The sequence below is a fragment of the Leuciscus leuciscus genome (assembly GCF_965113295.1).
Source record: "Leuciscus leuciscus genome assembly, chromosome: 16".
Lineage (NCBI taxonomy): Eukaryota > Metazoa > Chordata > Actinopteri > Cypriniformes > Leuciscidae > Leuciscus > Leuciscus leuciscus.
In genome coordinates, this window is record NC_138740.1 from 13,890,715 (window position 1) to 13,904,483 (window position 13,769).

A 13,769-nucleotide genomic window follows, 5' to 3' on the forward strand; every position below is an offset into this window, starting at 1 on the left:
CAGGATAATGTGACACAGGTGAATGTAATAATGGATGATAGTCTGGGCTAAGGATTATAGGGAATGGAGTCTGTGGATGTGTGGTGATTGTCCGGGTTGGAGTGCCCTCTGATGGTAATCCCAGGCACTCTCACTGGTGATCGTTACAACTTCTGTTAACGTGATGTTGACGGAAAAGAACAGTGCAGCACCCGGACAGGTTTGCTCTCATGGCCCTCAGCCTCGTCCTGCTCGCCACATAATATAGTAAAAGCAAATGAGCATCCTGTATCTGAGGCTAAATCACTAAATATTGAGAATGCATCAGCGCTTATAATATTTTTCTCCTAACGATCGGCCACTGATCGGAACGTCTCGGTTACGTATGTAACCCTCGTTCCCTGAAGGAGGGAACGGAGACGTAGTTGATGTGTCGAATGATTGGGATCACGCTTAGGGAGCCTGTCATTTTTGAGTCTTGTTAAAACGAGCCAATGCACATTGGCGTGCGTGAATTGCATCACACGCTCACGCCGAGCGGAGCCCTGAGTCAGCAGGGTTACATACGTAATCGAGACGTTCCCTTTCAGTCGCTCACATTCGACGTAGTCGGCGTGTCGACTGATTGGGATCCCTATTAAAATGCCACCAGTGCTGCCACCTTCTAGTGCCTAGACAAAAGCCTCCTGATCCCCCCGCATTATTGAGGCGGAGATGGGACAGGGCTTAGACCAGGGAAGTCACTGCTGTTCCACAAGACCACTGGGAAAGTGTTAACCTTTCGTTGGAAGGAATATGCTGCGGAAGCCACATCCTGCCCGTAGGGAGGTAACATATGGGAAATAACACATATGGACTGGGCGATTTACCGAAGAGTACAACATATGGAATGTCTCTGAGGTGTCTCCAGCCTATAACAGGGGGAGACACAACCGATCAGTGACGGCAGAGAAGGCTCTGCCAAGGGAAGACATGGGCTCGCCACGGGGAGCCGTACCATGGAAGAATACACATATGGGATCGCCGTAGGGATCACAATATATGGACCCAGCCTAGCACAGGTTCCACCAGTGCATACGAGTGTTAGGCCTGTTATGCTCTGCCACGTCCAATGCCGAAGGGTGTGGAGGAACTCAACAGGGTTCGGCTAAAGAGGAACTCTACTGGAGCAAGAATGGCACACGTATCCAGTCCACAGGAGGGGAATGGCGCAATCCAGTCCACAGGAGTGGAATGGCGCAGCAAGCCGACACTTCAAACCAGGCTTACAGTGAAACTGGCTTCATGTGAAGGGAGCCCACGGAAAGCAACCGGCTCGACACATAGGCCATTTTTCTAGCGATTGTGTTGGTGCTGCCCAGCCCGCAGCTGTAAAAACATCTTTTGGCGAGGCACCCTGTGCCAACGTCCAGGAAGGAGCTACACTCTCTCTTTGGAGAGGCTCACCACCCAGGGGGCATGGTGCACCTTGGAAATATACACCAAGATGATGGCAACCACTTATCTAGTGGGCCGACCTCAGCTTGGAAACAGCTTTCCCTTCTGCTGGTCTCCATAAGAGACAAGAGCTGGTCTGTGGTCCTCAGGCTTTGCATTCTGTCCTGTTATAACCGCAAGGAGCGGAAGGGACAGATTAAAGCCAGGGCTGGGTCTGCCTCCTCCGGGGAAGCGCTTGCAGGCTCACCCCCTGGTCCCGTTTTAAGGGAGAGGTAGGAACCTTGGGCACATATCCAGGCCGGGGTCTCAGGATATCGCGAGAGTTGGCCGGCCGGACGATTTGTAGACCGAAAATGTGTGGAGGTCCCCTACCTTCTTGATAGAGACAAGCAAGCAGGAGAACTGTTTCTTTTAAAACAGGATTTTTAACTAAGCTTGCCTGCAGTGACTCAAGGGGAGGTCTCTGAGTGCAGAAGCACCAGAGATAAGTCCCAAGAAGATACAGTTGCATCGCGACAGACCGCTCCACTGGAGGTATAGCCTCGTAATCCTTCGCCGCTCATCTGTCAATGGTAGTGAGGGGGGAGGAACTACTAAGGTGGTTTACAAAGGGACTCGAAGGCGAGTCTCGATCTTAACACCGAGATGAACATGTTCCCACAGTGAGAACATAAATCATCCACGAGAGCTGCTGTAGCGTGCTGTAAGCCCAAACACGTGATGCATCTATCGTGACCGTAAGAGGGGGACAGAGCCATACCGCACCCAGAAACGCACGGATGGAATGGCATCTTGAAAAAGGCGCAAACACACCTGTGTTGCTCTTTCAGGAAATGGGACCCGTCACCAGTGCCGGAGGACACAGGGGAATAACGAATAACAAATAACCGCGGCAACACAGTACAGTGAAGTACTCACTACTTTTACTCTTAAATGAAATGCTGTTAAAACAGCAGGTGAGAGCTTCAGTAGCTTGCGATCACCGCTGCAACTCGCTTTAGAAACACCAGCACTGGGAGAGTCTTCCAGAAGAACACAGACACACTCGCACGTTGTAACACAACAACACTCTTCAGAGACATTGATACCGATCGGCTCCGAAGCGAAAGACAACTGGTGCGTGCATCCACTTCCATAATTATACCCGCACTGTGGGGCGGAGCGTGTGATGCAATTCACGCATGCCAATGGCTCGTTTAACCAATTCTCGAAGATGACAGGCTTCCTAAGCGTGATCCCAACATTCGACACGTCAACTACGTCTCCGTTCCCTCCTTCAGGGAACGAGGGTTACATACGTAACCGAAACGTTCCGATCAGTGGCCGATCGTTTGGAGTTAGAAAAATAATCAGTCGACATGTCGACTATGTCGATCGTGAGCGACTGAAAGGGAACCAGCTGAAAATCAAACATTTTACTGATGCAAAAGACTCGCGCCAATATGAAAGGCTGATGAGCAGAGATGGTGTCTCAATCTTCACAAGGCTTGAGTAAAATAATAATGCTGTTACAAGGTGTGTACAATTTAAACTATCTTGTTAAAGAACTCCACTAACAGTGGCTGCTGTTCTGCGACTCACTTCTGAACTCTTCCCTTTCTTCATTAAAGCTTCAATGAAGGGTTGCCAGATATCACAAAGAAGAAAAATACAAGCCCCTTAAAAACACAATATAATAAATAGACATGGCAAAACTGTACACTGGGGAATACATGTAAACAATATAACTAGTTTTACCAATATCCTAAAAAAATATTAGAAGGCAAGAAATATAATTTATTTTTAATATAATTAAAATAGTTCAATATAATATATTCCAAATGATTTCCATTCATATTATTTAGTGCTTGATGTTTTTTTCAGATAGGTCTATTTCACTTGTCAATTAATACTTGTTCTTTTGTAATGTGTTGTCCTATTTTTTTGTTCTTATTTTATCACAAACTGTTTGCTTGTCTTCTCTTCAGTAAGCTTGAGAGTTTTTTCCACCTTAGGCTAGTATTAGGATTAGGCTAGTATTCTTGTGATATTGAAATTGGTGATGAGAATTATGAAATTTAAATTGGATTAACATTTTTGATATCATAAAAACCTTATTAAAAGCAAATACAACTATGTTGTGTTAAATATATTTATCGTGAAATAAATTTACTCAAATCTAGATATAAGATTCATATCTCCCACCCCAACATCACAGTACACTATGTTCTTTATGCTGTATCTGGCTTTTGTTAGGATGGAGCTGTCAGAACTGCATCAGGAAAATACACAATAACAAACTCATCTCTGCCCCAAAAAAGCAGCTAAAGCGGGAATGAGTTTTTTTTTTTTTTTTGTTATTTCCTGTTTTGCCTCTGCTTTCGCCTGCGATTATGTCATGTTATGGCCACTCAGTTATTGGTATTCAGCTGAACTGAATTCATAAAAAAACCTATATAGGAGTAGCTTTAGAATACTAAAGTTAAGCAAAGTTATTTCATGGCTGAGATACATTCAGGTGGGCTGCTTATTGCTGCTGTCAATCATTATAGTCTCATACTGTGCAGCTGTTTAAGTTTCTAACTTTACATTAAAAACATCATACATATTTATAACATATATGTAAGGGCTATACCAACTTAAAAGTGCTTACAAAAATAAATACTGATAAACTATGCACATTACTGTGCAAAAAAACGATATATATTTGACAGAATTTTAAGACACTTGCAAAATTGTAAAACACTTGTCTTAAAAGTTAACTAATTGCTCCCACATGTGAACTGTTCCATCAAGCATTTTGCGAAAGAACAAAGAAAGGCTGGTGGCAAATGATTTTTGCATAAAAATTGTTTTTAAACATGAGTTAAACAGTTTGAATATGTCAATTTAAAAAGTTGACAACATTTCTATTTTGTTATACTTTTATAACTGATTCCTATATATTTTATAACTGATAACCTGTGGAAAAATCACTGTAACATGCCTCTCATGTCTTATTTCTTTAAAGGGGAATTGGAACATTCTTGCATCATCTTTATGCCACTACAAATGCATTTTAAGTCCTTAAAAGACGTCTTGCAGCCCATTATGACTAAGAGAGAGTATTTGAAGAATCAGATGTGCTCCTACAATAGTCACATTCAAATCCAGACTCAAAACACATCTGTTTAGCTGTGCATTTACTGAATGAGCACTGTGCCACTGTGTGTCTGACTGATTACACTGTATTTTATTTCTGCATCCTCCTTTCGATTCTAAACTCAAATGGCACTGAAAATTGGATAAGAGACAAACAAAAATTACTTGCTGTAATTGGAGAAATTGAGAGATGAAACCATGCTGATGACCTGGGTCTGTGGTGGAGTAGTGAGATTGATTGTGTCAATTAAACTCGAGGTTCTGTGGGGTGCGGACTGGATCGACTCCATTCCTAGAGCTTCCAAACAAAAGTTTTTTTTGGGGTGGGACTGATGGGGCAGTGAACCCAAGGATTCAGTCCTAGAGCTCCTCCTGTCCGATTTTAGGGAAAAATCAGGTCTATTGGAGACGTCAAATAGATTTATTTAGGCGCGTCGAAAGATCACCACAGACATTGTACAATCCACATGGGACACCAGTGTTTTACCAGTTTATCTTTTAATTATTTTTAACTGTCTAAATTGTTAAAAGGTACCTCAAAGGAACACTGTGGTGACTAGTACGGGGATAGTCTGGTGGGTTTAGTTAATCCACGGTATTGTAGTGGGGGAAACCCTGAGGGTCTGGATGATCAAATTTGTGAGCAAGTTGTGAGTGCTCACCTTTTTCAATTGAGGTGAAAATTGATCTCTCTAAAGACGTCTAGAGTTATATGGGTGTGCCGAGGGAAAAAAAAACACAGAAAAGACTGACCATCATAGGAAAATCTCAGAGTATCCACTGTACGTCCGGCTGACTGCGCTGTGTTCTTCCTTTTGATTCTGAACTCAAATGGCACTGAGAATTGGGTAAGAGAGAAACATAAACCACTTAATTGGGGAAATTGAAAGATGCAAAATGAGATACACCAGTGTTTTTCCAGATGAGAAGTTTATTCTATATATTATCTTTTTACTACTTTAATTCATTTTACTCTAATTCATTCCTTTTATAACTGTTTTAATTTCCCTTGCTTTTATTTTGTGCTTATTTTCTATGCAAAGCACTTTGAATTGCCATAGTGTGACATTTTAATTCCTTTCTATGTAAAGCATTTTGAATAACTTTTAATTTTCCTTGCTTTTATTTTATGATTATTTTTATTCCTTTCTATGAAAAAGCACTTTGAATTGCCATAGTGTATGAAATGTGATATTTTAAACTTGCCTTGCCTTTGAGAGTGAATTTATTGTCTAATTTAACGGTTTAAGCATTCATACGGATACCTAGCACTTCAAATCAAGCCTATTGTGAGCCTGTTAATTTCACAACTTTTGAAAACTGACCTCATAATTCTATAATAAGCAGAAACCTACTGAGCAGATAAAATGAACAAAAGGAGAATACAAGTTCAGTCTGTCTGGCTCTTACCAGTCACTCAATATCCATTCCAAATCAGATTTAGTTTCTTCTGTGCACTCAACAGCCTGAGGGAAAGTGGCATCATGTCGAGTTTCATCATTTCATTCCTATATTCCATAGTTTGTATCAATAAATAAAACTCCCACACCTGGACTTGGAAGTTTGGTGAGGAAATTGAGGCAGTGGCCACACCTGCCTCAAACTTCAACTATGTAATAAATTAAGGTTCTTTGTCTCAGTTAGATTTCAGGAGATGCAACAAGGTTGAGGTGATTTATTGTTCTGTGCTTTAGTGGCAAGGCCTGAGGGTGGGCTGGAGCCAAGAATTACTGGTGAAATGTAATTGAGTTGGATGAGACGTTAAGGTAGCTCACTCTACATGCCTGACGTATTGCCTCCTTGCTTAGAATTCTCAATTAAAACAGAACATCTGCACCTTGCATCCTGCAGCAGAGAGCCGTCCAAGTCTTCTTGTGGTGATACAAAGTGGAAGAAATTGTGTGAATGCATGTAAGAATTTTCTTAAGGTTATTCACTGAATTAAAATCCTTGTCAGTATGTTTGTCTTCAAATAAAGAATGAAAACACATAAAACAAGAAACATTTCAAAAGAAAACTGAGTAATATTTTAAATTAAGATTTTTTTCCCCACATCATTAGCATTTTTTTAAACATAAACCAATACAATTTTGTTTTGTTTTTGAAAACATAAGTCAATAAATTTGTGTTAAATGTTTGATAACGTAGTCAAGCAAAAGGCTAATCATATTAATAACCGTTAGGTGTCTCCGACGTTGTAAAGAGCGAAACCATCGTGCAACGTTTACTACAGTAACTTGAGTAAAAGTTGACTGAGTGGATCTCTGAGCTGGTGTGAGTGAGTGAGTGAGTGAGTGGAGGCGGGGCTAATTAGCATATTTATGAATCTGCGTATACTAAATGAAGCAAGGGTTTAGAGTTACATTCAAGCTATTTTAAGGCATCAAGAATTTTTTTTTATATAGTGAAATTGTTTTAATTTTTACATTTTTTAATTTTAATTTTTATGTCATTTTGGTGATCAAAGATGAGTTTTAAGGCACCAAATTATTGACTATAGGGGGGCTTTAAGATATGTTGTTGTAGTTGCATCAGTTGGCTTTTCCATAGACTGAGTGAGGAGTTTTTTTCTAAAGAGAACTTCAACAGTCATGTCCTGTTTTAGTAAGTACCTCAGAGCCAGTCACCTGTCTGTGCCTGCTGTGAAGAGAACCACATGACCCCATCAGCCGGGCAACCCACGGCAGGGTGTGTGTGTCTGGCACCAGCTCCATGTGAATTATACTGTGTGTGTGTGTGTGTGCGTGTGTGTGTGTGTGTGTGTGTGTGTGTGTGTGTGTGTGTGTGTGTGTGTGTGTGTGTGCGCGTGTGTGTGTGTGTGTGTGTGTGTGTGTGTGTGTGTGTGTGTGTGTGTGTGTGTGTGTGTGTGTGTGTGTGTGTGCGTGTGTGTGTGTGTGTGTGTGTGTGTAAAAGAGAGAGAAAGAGTGACATATACTTACCTCTTAGAGACAGATTGATTCACGGGTCTTGCTTTGGTGTTTCTTTTGGTGCCAGGGTCAGATTTGGCTGCTGGCAACAGCGATGCTCCTGCCCCACAGAAGTTGACTTGAGAAAACAGCAACAGCCCACCACTGATTGCCCTGATTACGTCAACATGTTAATTTTTAGTGATTTAAAAGTCATGCCGTTATGCATCACAATACTTCAAAACTGTACATAATCACCAATACACATAATCATCAAACACCTAAGAGTATATATGATCAAATATAACATAAAAGACATACCATTAAGAAGCATCGGATTACATAAATCCATACAGTGGCAAAACAAACATGTAAATATTACATAAATTATAGAAAAAAAATATTGATTTGATGGAGCAATAATGGAGTATTACTGTTTAAAGCACACACATTCACACATTATATACAATGTTACAGATATTCTGTACTGTAATGTCAATGTATCATGCAAAGAAAAGGGATTAATTCAAACTATAGTCTCACACCGCCAGATCTATGCAGTCTATTATCTCAAATATACTTTATAATCAACCTGTCATAACAGTGTAATTTTAATTAACCTGTCGACATGATGATGGTGAATTGCACAGCTGGTACAAATATATCCACATCACCATCAGATGCTTTCTTAACTTCTGTTTTTTCACCGCTGTCATTTTTTGTTGTGTGTTTATTTTGTTATTGAGAGGAAAGCGTGCAGCACATATTTGCATATTCATCAAAACGTCACTCTCAGCAGCGTGTACGGATATTTGTTAACAGTATATCATTGCAAATGTTTTTCCATGTGTATATTGGGGTCTTGCATCACATTCAGCGAGCATGAGCAATACTTTGCTGGTGTAGTAATACAAATAGCCCCTTTAATATAGAAAACTATATATGTCCAAGCAAGCATCTGTCACTAATTCAACAAGTCACATTAAAACTAGCAACTAGCAGCTATTTCTGAGGTTACGAATGATTCAGTGACCCAACTTTGTTTTGTTTCTTAATGAATGAGGGTCTTTGATCGAATCAGTTAAATGAGTAATTCAAAAACTCAGTAATAAAGAATCACTTGTTTAATTCATGAATAAATAAGTAGGTTTGAATAAATTGGTTAAATGAATTATTAATTGACTCACTCATTAAGACTCATAACGATGTAACCTGCAGAAAGACTGTCTAGTCTCGCATAGACAGACCTTCAGACTGATGGCAAAAACTCCCAAAGTGTTTCTCATTTTGTGTGCCATATGCATCAGACATTCAGCCAACAGTTCTTGGGTGTGACGTCTGAGACTGGGATTACTACTGATCTAACACTATGACGCAAACAGAGTCATACATTGAAAGTCTCAGTGCTGTTGGTCTTATAATAGCACTCTTGGAATGCTAATCGACCTATCAGATTTGAAGGCCATAACTAACTGTTGTCTTAATATATAAATAGTACACTGACTGCTAGAAATGTCACTGGATTGACTTTTTGGTCTATCCTCCAAGGAAATTAAGCTGATATTGGTTTATTTTTTTTACTTGTTGCATGTAAAACAACATACACCAATCACTTAGAGACAAATCTAACGGTTTGAAGAGCTGACATTTGTATTGTGAATATCAGAAACACAGTTCTCTCTTACAGTAATTTGAACTGACCAGCATCAACAGATGAGTCTTTACTTTGTACAAGGCAGTGATCTATAATTACTGTTTATCTAAGCAGTCAATAGTCAATTTCTTTGGATAGCTTTAGTACAGAGAGAAAGTGACTTGATCCTGTTTAAACAACAAAATGGAACAATTCTGTCCATGTTGAAATCTATGTAGATCAGTTATACTACTAGGAATGGTGTGGTCAAGTGGTCAAAGATCTCGGCTGGTAAAAGAAGGGTTGGAATCCATATACCATAAACTAGATGTGTTCCTGAGCAAAACACTCAACATAAAGATGTTTCAAGGGGATGTTCTATAAATGTGCCCTGTAAGCCACTTTGAATAAAAGAATCTGCTACATAGCTCCAATGCAAAGGAATTGTTGAATTATTCAGAATTCTGGTTCTTATATAAAGTCTGCAGATATACTCTCTAAATCAAACATTTTCTATTCCAAAGCCTGAGTTTTAAAGCCCGACTGTGCATTGATGATGTCAAATGAGAGATGTTTGTAGACTTGTTAAGTCTTATGCAATTGATAAAACCTGCATGGAATCATGACATCAAAAATTCTGTTTAGTTGCACAAATTACTTTTAAATTGGCTTCTTGTTTCTTACATCGTCGCTATTGACTGAATCTCAGAGATTAATCAATCAGATCATGTAAACACTACTAAATATGATCATTTACATACAGTAATTGGCACATAATGTCATCTCACAGACATTGAAAGCTTACATAATTCAATCTTAATTTAGAAACAGGATGAAACAGGGCATAGAAGTGCCAAACCAGAAGCAGATGACTAGTTCTAACCTTCATCCTTCCTACCTTGTATTTGTGTTTGAATACTAATCGATGAGTCAGCGTCGATCTTCTGTAAATGAACATCGATCCATGTGTTGATGGAAAGTTGATATAAGTGAATGTCTATAGAGCTGAGAAAGTCTGCTTATCTCCATTGCCAGATTGCTTTACAAAATGTTCTAAACTTCATGTGCCGATCAGTGTCTGTGAGCCTTTGAACAACACTTGACTCATTTCATGGCTGTAGAATTTTGTCTTCATACGAATAATTCAGACCACCCTGGTTGTCTGCAAAGTAATTCACTTTTAACATGCTTTGTGAATGCAATGTGATCCGGGTTCTCTTTGTTCCTTTTTGAGTAATTCCAAATATATTCTAAATAGAGCCGGTTCTTGTATTCTGTTCTATTTTTGCTGTTGTATCGTGTTATTTTTATTTATTTATTTATTTATTTATTTGTGTTGCATTTTTGCATTTTTGAGATAGTGTCGTGTTTCTAGTTGTTCCAAAAAACAAAAAAAACAAAATGTCTTAAGCTTTAGGAAAGAAGAATTTTGTACTTGCTTGCTTTCACCATGCAGTGCAGCCGTGTCCAATCCTTCTCCTGGAGGATCAATGTCATGCAGAGTTTAGCTCCAACCTGTCCCAACATACCTGCCTTGTACTATCGAGAAATCCTAAAGACATTGATTAACTGGTTGAGGTGTATTTAATTAGGGTTGGAGCTGAACTTTGCAGGACAGTAGCCCAGGATTGGATACCGCTTGCGTAGAATAAGGGCCTGTCCCAATACCCATACCTTCGGTCTTGGCCAATTGAGATTATGTGCACTCTTCGGAAAGTAAATCGCAAGACTGTCCCAGGTCAGAAAAATTCTCAAAAGCTTAGTGCCCTTTATGCACACTAAATAGTCATGTCATGTAAGTAGACAAGTGGTCAAGTGCACTTGAAATCATATGATCCATTACACGATTCAAAGTATGGTCAGTTACCCCCTGCTAGTAGATAACAACACTACACCAGCTACACCATCTGATTCTTAAAAATATATTTCTCCATTAATGGACCAACATTGAAGTTACTAGGCATTTCAAATGGCTCTTAAAAATGTGCAATGCACTTTTTTTATTATTAAAAAAGTCTTCTGCACATCACATCAAGATAGTTGCTAGTGAAGGGTTTGAAACTGGGTGCAATCTTGTTGTCTATCAGCCAATCAGCATCATTTTCCTGCAGCTCCTGAGTAATTTTTTTTTGCATGGCATTTACAGCTGAGATGATTGGCTCAAATTTTCCTATGGTACCAAGATGACAGCACTCTTCCATGCGGTCCTGCGTCAGCCGAGCAGCTGCCGTTGAGTTAAATGGTAGAGATAACGGATATCTCCTTGACATGTCGACTAGTGGCAGAACTAATTGACTAGTCAACTAGGTTATGAGCCCCTGATGCATTTCTATCCCTCCTTTCTTTGAACCTCAGTGCTACTTTATCCCTTCCTCGGCTTCTTAACCTATTCATGCTGCGTTCTCTCTCTCTATCTGTCTTTCTCTCTCTCCCTCCTTTGGATTTCGAATCATGATCCTCTCTGCTGCAAAGAAAACTCCACCTACTCAGAGCTGCTAATGTAGTCACTGACAGTGCAAGCTCTCTCCTGCACTCTCTCTCTCTCTCTCTCTCTCTCTCTCTCTCTCTCTCTCTCTCACACACACACACACTCACGCTCCCTCCACTCCGGTCCCACATAAATAAATAGCGTCAGAAGGATGTGGGAGAAGAGAGATGTTGCTGCCAGTGGAAAAAGAACAATGTTGAGGCAACTCTCCCCTGTTTATCTTCAGCGCATGCTTCCAGTCTGGGGATTACAGGCACGTTCCCTCTGGATTTCTTGCCCACTGAAGGATGCTCTGTTCTGACGGCGCTCCTGCCGTACACACAGCGAGGACTACTGGACTTTTCCCACTGTTTCCACCTACCCGCCAGAGAGCCACTGATCTTGCCAGTCAGAGAAGCCCATGGAGTCCATCCCCATGGTAGATGGTCCACTCCACATTTGTGCTCGGCAATAGACAAAGAGGCAAAGAGATTAGAAACATTGGCAGCCGATCAACTCCATGGTTTTCTGACTTTATCAAGGCTGTGATTTTTGGCATCTGATAAAGAGGTAGGACTTCAAAATATATTTTGTCCCTCCCGATTTAGTGTTTTCCGGGCTTTTGACTGCACTTTTTGTACTTTCATTGCTCATTATGGTTCAGTAAATTTGCAATATGGTATTTGGGGATTTTTTCTTTTTCTTTCTCTGATGCACTTGAACATGAAATTTAATGTATTAGATTTCAAATTAAAGTTTGAATACAATTTGTTATGATACCATCCACCTTTCATTATTCTGTAGCTGTTGTAGAAACTAAGATGACTCCTAAATGAAGGTCCTAACTGCCAAAATGACCTTTATTGGGTTAGAAGAGAATTAAAGATGTGAAGGAACCCTCATTTGAGCTAAATGTGCTGCTTTAAACTCGCCGAGCAGAACCACATGGTGACTTCTTGCAATATTATGGACGCAGGTGATGTGTGATCCCTGCTAAGGTTGCTCATTACTCTGAGCCAAGAGACTGAGGCTACACATCGGTTGAAACCAGTGCTGTTGCTCTGCCAAAACATCTCAGTCACACTCACAAATGCCAAACACGCCGTGGCGTATTTCCCATCCACAATGGCAGGCTGTATATCTGGTTTCTGAAACAGAAAGATGTGTTGTATGGCAGAATCTTTGTCTTCAGGGAGTTGTTGCTGCATCTCGATGATCTGGTTTAGCCAGAAGGCACTTTTCTGCCACTTTGGTGTCCACGATTTTGTTGGTTTAGTGCCATTCAGCCTAAATCCACTCTCTCCTACCCACACATCTCTTCAAGTACCTTATAAAGTATTATATTTCCTTTTTTCTCCCACTTAAAAAGGTGCTTCTGGTTGCCATAAAGTCATTCTGGAGATGTGTAGGCATCTTCAGTGTGTACTTAGGGCCAAATGTGCCATTGGATAGTTTGTCTGCAGAGACAAGATGTAGAAGGAGTCAGTTGTGCCGGAGATCTAATGAGCACCTGAGGGCAGGTTGACAGACTGTCTGGCCAGGGGATGGAAATATCCCTCTATAGATTTGAACAGAATTAATTGTCAGAGAAAAGGAAATTAGCTGCTTTTCTCACCTGTTTGTGACTGCACAGATCTGAAGCCCAGCAATGGCAATTAAAAATGATCGACTATGAAGTATAAATATGACAAAACCATCATGTGTTTGCAACATTTGTACATAGAATGTATACTCTGAGATGAAGATTACAGAATATAATTATAAAATGCTCTTTAACTTTTCTTGACATTACACCTTTCGTCTGTCTAAACGCTTGTGTTTCCAAATAGAAGTGAGCAGGGATAATTTTTATATTTTTTGGCTTATTTGTTTTGCATCAGACATCTTTGACATATTTCTTGAGTCAAATAAATGCATTACTTAATCAAGTTGGATACAATTAATCTAGAAGCACACAAATGTCAGTATTACATTCATAACAGCAATATGTGATGAAAATAAGAATAAATGAAAAAGTTCTGTAATGTGAATAGCACTTGACATAACATGATATTTTGAACGACAGACTTTGATAGTGACTTAAGTCTAAATAGAAAACACATAGCAAACGAGGCAAACAAGGATTGATGGGAAATACATATTAAAATATGCCCAAATAGATATTTAGACCTTAAAGTAACAGTTATTAATTGGAAAATAACATCAGTGAAATACAACAGTTGGTTGA

At 39.9% G+C, this 13,769-nt stretch overlaps 1 protein-coding gene and 1 long non-coding RNA gene across 3 annotated transcripts in view; one reads left to right on the forward strand and one right to left on the reverse strand.

Annotated features, from left to right (window-relative positions):
• LOC309478043 overlaps nt 1-13,769 on the reverse strand; it is a 384,226-nt gene that overhangs the window by 101,778 nt on the left and 268,679 nt on the right. The window lies entirely within an intron of this gene.
• Nucleotides 1-13,769, forward strand: part of sgcd (sarcoglycan, delta (dystrophin-associated glycoprotein)) — a 276,212-nt gene that overhangs the window by 9,521 nt on the left and 252,922 nt on the right. Inside the window, exon 1 of one of the 2 annotated variants that reach the window (XM_082141411.1) lies at nt 11,703-12,112. The exons of the other annotated variant lie outside the window; for it this stretch is intronic. The gene's annotated coding sequence lies outside the window, so the exon portion shown is untranslated. Of the gene's footprint in view, nt 1-11,702; nt 12,113-13,769 lie in introns of those variants that run through there. 2 annotated transcript variants of the gene reach the window in all.